The sequence below is a fragment of the Crocuta crocuta genome, unplaced genomic scaffold, assembly GCF_008692635.1.
Source record: "Crocuta crocuta isolate KB4526 unplaced genomic scaffold, BGI_CrCroc_1.0 scaffold477, whole genome shotgun sequence".
NCBI classification, from domain to species: Eukaryota; Metazoa; Chordata; class Mammalia; order Carnivora; family Hyaenidae; genus Crocuta; species Crocuta crocuta.
This window is the reverse complement of record NW_027530193.1, coordinates 869,056-876,593: the sequence shown is the minus strand read 5'-3', so window position 1 is coordinate 876,593 and position 7,538 is coordinate 869,056. Positions and strand designations below refer to the sequence as shown.

General features: G+C 54.2%; 1 protein-coding gene across 1 annotated transcript in view; it reads right to left on the bottom strand.

The window, feature by feature from the left end:
* STK4 (serine/threonine kinase 4) overlaps positions 1-7,538 on the bottom strand; it is a 336,256-nt gene that overhangs the window by 272,222 nt on the left and 56,496 nt on the right. The window lies entirely within an intron of this gene.

Here is a 7,538-nt window from a genome sequence, read left to right as displayed (position 1 = left end):
GGGGGGGGGGGGGGGGGGGAGCGCCGGCCGCAGCCGCCCTGCCCGAGGCTCCCCTCCCCAGCCCCGCAGCCGGCGCAGCGTCTTGAAATGCTGCTCCTAACTAGGTCATTCCCCGCCTCTGAAACCGTGCGTGGCTGTCCCTAATCGCCCCAAATTGTAAACAGCCCCACGTCCCTCCTCGGCCGGGGAACGCGTAAACAACCTGCGGCACATCCATACAAGACAATTCTGTTCAGGAACAGAAAGGGATGAACTAGGGTTACCTGCGGCAACAAAAGGGTGGGTCTCAGCCGCAATTCGCAATACGGTGGAGTGAAAAAACCCAAGCTCAAGACGGTACACTCCATGGTTCCATTTAAATGACATTCTGCAAACATTCTGGCAAAACAATGGGGACAGAGAGCAGATCTGTGGTCGCCAGTCGTCGTGGCTGGAGGAGGGGGTAAGCGGAAAGGGGCACGACGAATTGGGGAATGATGGGAGCATACTACTACGACTTGGCGGTGGCTGCAGTTCCGTGACAGGGCTTCATCCGTCAGAACTCGCAGGCGGCTGCTACGCGGAGATATGGTGTGTTTCACCACGTGCCAAGTATGCCTTGATTTAAAAATCAAGTAAAATCTCCCATGGTGTCCTAGCNCCCCCACCCCACCTCTCCAGCCCCACCCCATGTTGTTCCCCAACCAGCATCTCCCACCTCCACACACCTTCTCAGGGTCTTCCCTCCCCTGGATCGCCCTTTCCCCGCTGCCCTAGTCCACGACTTCCCACACCCTGGTCCAAGCCAGCCCTCACTAAGCACGTCTTCACTACACATGAGTAGGCGTCCAGGAGTCCTGGACCCCCGTGGCGTCACCAGGGAATGAGCATTCCTGGAGAGAGGAGCGAAAGCTTTCATGGTACTCTCGAAGGGGCCCTTAACCCAGGAAAAGTCCAAAGAAGATGCCCCCTCTAGCAAATGGGCACCATCTGCCAAAATGCAGATACACAAACGCTTGGCCCGTGCACTGCCACAGTTAGGAAGGCCGTCCTCCAAACTACACGTGTGTGCAAAGTGAGGTGTGCATGGGGGAGGGGCATCACTGAAGCATTGTCACTCGTGGTGAAAACTGGACAACCTAAGTGTCCTTCAGGAGGTGCCTGGTGAAATAAATCATGGTGCCAGCCAAACGACAGAACCTTATGAGGCAATGGTTCCAACCAGGGCTCATTTTGTCCCTGAGGGGGACATTTGGCAATGTCTGGAGACATTTTGGGTGTCACAACTGGGAAGTGGTGGCTGTATGCTCCTGGCGTCTCATGGGTAGAGGCCACCCCCCCACCCCCCAACAGAGTTATCCAGTCCAACATGTCAGCCGCACCAGGGTCGAGAAATGCTGCTATACAGCCATGAAAAAGTGACAAAGCTTTTTAGGGATTGATTTTTTTTTTTAAATCGCCAAAAAATATTAACTGAAAAAAGAAAGCGCAAGACAAAACAGTGCGTATAACCTAATGTCTACGTGTGTGTGTGTGTATGTGTGTGTTTTAAAGGAATACACAGGCAGAGAATATATGTGGAAGGCTGCACGAAAAACTAGTAACTGTATTTGACCCAGGGAAAGGAATTTATGGGTTGAGGGACAGGGTGAGAGGGAGACTTCCTTTTCATTCTCTCCCTTTTGTGTGTGTTGTGTGCACATATCATTTATTCAGAATATCGAAACGATGCATGTTTTTAAAGATCTATGGCTCCACGTCCACATTTCTACTGCATGGCCTGATCCGTTGCCCCCTATCTGTTACTGGGGGAGCTCCACCCACGAGACTGTGAGCTCCTTGAGGCTGGAGACCATGCCAATCACTTCTGCCTGTCTCTAGTCACCAGTGCCCTGCACAGAGCCTGACACAGACGAGGGGCCCAATGAAAGTTTAATACCAATAATGCTCATCATCAATAATCAAATCAAACTGAAGGGGGTGCTGAGTACGAGACAGGGGAACCTCCTTAGCAGTAAAATGCCAGGCAGTGCTGTTTCCAGCTGTTTGGGGCTAGGTCAGGCTTTGACAGAGTGAAATGAACAATGATTATAACTAAACATGCTAATCTACAGAGATTTTTTCCCCCTCCTAATTACTGTATGTGATCTTATTATCATACCCTTTCTGCAGATAAGGAAACTAGGCTAAGAGCAAGGAAGGTGCCCAAACGTCAGAGGGCCTGAGCCACTAACCACTCTCCTCCATTGCTTCTCAGTGCCTCTCTTCCATCCGTGCAGAGCTCTAGCTCCAGGCGCAGGGCTCTCTGCAAGGCTGGCTTTTGCAGCCCGCATCACATAGCACGAGCTGGCGCCCCCAGGTGGCCGGAAAAGGCAAAGCTCGGGCTATTTCCAAACTGGGTCCTTTCCCCAGGCTCCCAGGTGCCAGCGAGAACAGCCCGCAGAAAAGACCAAACCCAGCTGTGAGCATTCCAGATAACGTGGGGGAGGAGGGGGAAAGAGGTGCACGGGGGTCCCACACCACTGGGCACGGCAATACGGAGTGGCTTGGGCTGAGCCCGGGTAGGGAAGCAGGGGTGCCCATATTGACAGGAGGGGACATAAAGGGCTGAATGGGAGCTGGGCCCACAGCTGGCAAACAATGAATTGTTATATTGTTTTTATTACCAATTAATAGTGCCTACTTAGCCTCAGGCACCCTGCCAAGCATTTTACACACTTGACCTCATTTAAACCTGGCAACCACCCAGTGAGGTAGCAAGCCCTGCATCTGCAGTTGAGAAAACCAGGGCTCAGAGAGGTACATTCAATTGCCAGAGAAGACAGACAGGAGGCAACAGAGATGAGACCAGAACTCTCGGCTATGCAATTGCAGAACTCGGCTTTTAACCCACGGCTCACATTCACTTGCAAGAGATTTAGGAAAAAACTTTCTCCAAAGCTCAGACTTCCACTTCCCTACGAGGGTGCCTGGACATCCACAGCTGGGACCCGGGTAGCAGCCAACAGCCAGCCTGGAGCCCTGCAGAGCCTGCTTCTCTCCTGCTTCCCCAGGCTTCTGCTCAGCAGGTACCAGCCAGACGGTAGCCATGGCAACGGCTGGCGGTCCAGATGCTGCAGAGAAACTGCTTTGGATCCCCCGAGGGTGAGGTCCAAAGCTTGTAATCAGTCATTCCTTCAACAAATATTTATTGAGTGTCTACTATGCGCTCGGCTGGGTACACTGCGGTGACTAAGACGGACTAGATCCCATTCTCAGGGAGTTAACAGAATAATAATTATAATACAAAAATCAATCTCCCTCCCTCCCGCCCCCCTTGGTGCTTTGTATGTGTCAGGCCCTGCGCTAAAACTTTCTGCATACATTATCTCCTTGACAATAATTATCTCGGTACAGCCCTGTCATAGGGCCTATTAGGAGCCCTATTTCACAAAGGAGAAAACTGAGGCTCAGAGAGGTTAAGCAACTTGCCTGAGGTCACACAGCTAGTGTGATGCAGCCAGGCAAGGAAGCATCCATCTCCAGCCACTGGCGCTTCGCCCCGCTCCACCTGTCTCCCGGCCCCTGGAGGTTTCCCCGAGCACTCCCACTCCCGCGTGCCACCTCTGGGCGAACTTGAGCTCCTGACACCTCCCAGCCCCGCCCGCGTGGGACGCCGTCCCCTTCTAGCGGAGGGCGGCTGAAACGACTGGTCCACAGCCACCCGGCNCCCGCCGCCCCGCCCCCTCCCACCACCTGCCTTTGTTTACCCGCCGGCGCAGGTGTCTGCCAACAGTGACAGCTGGAGCAAAGCGACCAGAGCCCGGGTGTGCACGTGTCCCGTGCACCACTGTGGTCCTGTGACCTTGGACCAGTCATTCATTCGTTCGTTCAGCCAGTCAGTCATCCAGCAAATCTTTACTGAGCACCTACTGGTGCAGACAAGCTTCCTGGAGTAAATAGAGCTGATACCCTAGGAAAGAGGGTTGGTTAACACACAGACACACGAAGATCATTGAAGACAAGTGTGGGACAGAAAGGGGACAGCTTCTGGCCGAAGGTGGGCACCACCGGCTGACTGGTGGGAAAGCCCTCTCGGGAGGGAGCGTCTAGGACCCAGTGCAAGTCCTTTAAGCAGAGAAGTGATGTGGCTGGAACAAAGGGAATCTGGTGTGGGGGGGGGCGGGGGGATAGGGGCAGGCAGCAGAAGGAAGACCGGCGACTTCACACAGGGTCTTACAAGTCCTTTTACAGGTCTATTCGTTACAACTGGAAAGGCTGTAAGTAGGATGCCCACACCAGTGGTCTGATTGACATTTTCATTTTTTAAAATAATTTTTAAAATTTCATGTATTTATTTTGAGATAGAGAGCCGGAGGGTGGGGACAGAGAGAAAGGGAGAGAGAGAATCTGAAGCTGAAATCAAGAGTCAGATGTTTAACCGACTGAGCCACCCAGGCACCCCTCTCACTGACATTATTAAAAAAGAGCATCCTGGCTGTCCTGTGGAAAAGGGGTGGTGGCTAAGAGTGGAGGCCACTTAGGAGATTTTTGTAGCCCCCACGTGTGGTGGGGGTTGGTCTGGACCGGAGGCAGGGCACTGGAGGGTGGAGAAGCCCATGGATCTGAGATGGGTGGGGGGAGCTGGAGCTGGGCACACACAGCTATAGCCACATTTCCCAGCCTCCTTTGCACTTGGAATTGCTGCCAATGGAGTGCGGGCAGAAGTGACCCCTCCCCATGCCGTACTCCACCCCTCTTCCCCCACCTGCAGGCTGAATGCGGAGGGGCTTTAGGAGAGAGCACAACCACAGGGAGGAAGGGGACTGGGTGCCTGACTACCCAGCGCAAGGCCACCCCACGCCAGGAGCGCCTATTCTGGACTTAATAGTCTTAATAGTTCTAAATATTAAAAATTAAGTTCTTAATAGTCTAAAAGAACTTAATAGTTCTTGCGTTGAGTCCCCGAGCTATGGGGCCAGCCTGTTACTGCGACCGGTGTTACCCTGATGCACGGAAGAGCAGCACCTGCTGATGGGCTGGATGTGGAGGGCAAGGGGGGCTCTGGATGACCCCTGGGTCTTTGGGTGTTTGGGGTGTTTGGGGAGCCTTCCATTGACCTCACTCCCCAAGGAATCCACTCCTGCTGCCCAGCACCGAGGTGAGACCGTTTTCACTCTGAAATGGGTGGGTCTTCGTAGAGATTCTGGGTGAGCACCAGGCAGCCTCTCTCGCAGGTGTCCGAGGCATCGGCACAGCCTGGTCTCTGCTGCCACCTTGGCACACATCCCCTCCTGCCCCCCCCCCCCCCTCCAGAANACTCCTGTATAGCAATTTCCTCCCAATTAATAGAAGATCTAAAGGTGATCTTGGTGTGTTGTCTCCCCCCCCCCCCCCCCACTCCAGCAGCCCCTTTGTGGTTTTTTGTTTGTTTCAGCCACACAGAACTTTCGGCTCCTTGCACAAACTCTTGCTTTGCTTAAAACAGTCTTCTCTCCATTACAGTCAACAGCCCACACTTATCGGACACCTGCCAGGGCCAGACCCCGGGTGAAGCGCTTGGCAAGTATTAATGGGTATCGTCATCACGATCTCCTTACACTGTAGGCCTGGCTGCCTGATCCCTGTTCATCCTCAGCTCCCCGGCTCATTGGACATCTCCGGCCCTGACGCCTCTGCCGGTGGCCTTCTCTGTGCTGCCAGAGGCCTCTGAGCTCCTGCCATCTTGCCTTCCTCCCCGTGCACTGTGATCCTCACATTCCATATCTGTGCCCCCCTGAGGATAGGAATCCTAGCTGGGTCGCCTCTCTGTCCCCAGCACCCGGATCTGGCATAGCGCACACCTGGTGGCTGTGCACAGATGAGCCGCAGCCGCCTGTGGGAGTTAAGAGCATGGACTCTGCCCCGTGACCGCCTGGGTTCATGTGCCACTTCTGCTGCTTACCCGTGTGCGGCCTTGGGATGCCTCAGTCCCTCCACCCCCCGTAAAACGGGTGTGGAAAAGTTCTTGTCTCATAAGGTGCTGTGCTCGACAGAATGGCCCCCAAAGACGCACACGTCCTTTCCCTCGCACCTGTAAATGGGTTAGGGTATGTGGCAGAGGGGAGGGAGGGAGGCAGGTGGAATGAAGGTTGCTAATCGGCTGACCTGGAGACGGGAGGTGATCCTGGACTTTCTGGGGGGGCCCGGTGTCCCCACAAGTGTCCTTATACATGGACACGGGAGGCAGAAGAGGGACAACCATGAGAGGGAACTGGCCTGACATCGCTGGCTTTGAAGATGGAGAAAAGGGGCCACAAACCCAGGTGAGCAGGTGACTTGTAGCATCTGGAAGGAAGTTCCTCCCTAGAGCCTCTGGAAGGGAATGCAGTCCTGCCTGCCTCAGGTTTCGCCCAGTGTGACCTGGGGAGCCCTCTCCCTACGGAAGTGGAAGCTGGCCCATTTGTGTTGTTCGAGCCGCTACATCTGTGATCATTTCTGGGAGCAGCAGCGGCTTCACTGGCCGTGAGCATGGAAGGAGCCCATAGGCAGGAGGCCCCAAGAGCAGCATCTGCCCCTGAGGACTCCTCTAGAAGCATTAGCCACTGCCTCAGACATCACAAGTGCGCGAACGCCCAGGCCCGTGGAGACATTATGGCATGAGCTCTGACTCAGTTCTCCCCTGAGAAGCCAGACGGCAGCTCAGTGACCCAGAAGCAGGGTGCTGGCGTGCTGCCTTAGCCTCATTTGCAGCTTTTCATTTTTTGTTTTAAAAAAAAATTTTAGTGTTTATTTATTTTTGAGAGAGAGAAAGATAGAGAGACAGAGTGCGAGCAGGGGAGGAACAGAGAGAGAGGGGGACACAGAATCTGAAGCAGGCTCCAGGCTCTGAGCTGTCAGCACGGATCCCGACGTGGGGCTCGAACCTACAAACTGCGAGATCATGACCTGAGCCAAAGTTGGATGCTTAACCAACTGAACCGCCCAGGCGCCCCCATAACTTTTCTGGCTCCTGCCCAGACTTGAGAGAAGCAAGGCCCAGAGCCACAGTCTCGGGGTGGGAGGAGCATCATGGATCTACAGGCTGAGAAGGGCCTGAGAAGAGCTTTCTGGGGACAGTTCATGAGCCTGGTCATTGATACGGCTGGAGTCAGAGAGGCCTGGGTTCAGATTCCAGCTCCTCCACTTTCCAGGTGGGTGAATGTGGGCAGAACACTCCTCTGGCCTTGGTTTCCCATCTGAGACAGGAAGGTGGTAAGAATGCCCCCTTCATGGGACCGGGTTGTGGATTATAAAAGATGTTGTGTGTCACTTTCCAGGTGCCCAGTAGCAGCTCATTGCTTCTCCTCCCTTGTAACAACTGTCAGCCTACAGATGTCAAGAATTCTTTTTCTGGAAGCGCATATGTGTGCCAGGCACATTCACCCACATTATAACGGAGCCCTCACTTTCTAGTGAGGGAAATCGAGGCACAGAGAAGCAGCCCCGCTTGCCCCATCCACACAGGCAGGCAGGGGCTGAGCTAGGACTTGAACTCGGGGCTATGTGGGCCCAAGGTCATGATCCTTCCAATACACCGTGGTACTTTGTCAAACAAGATG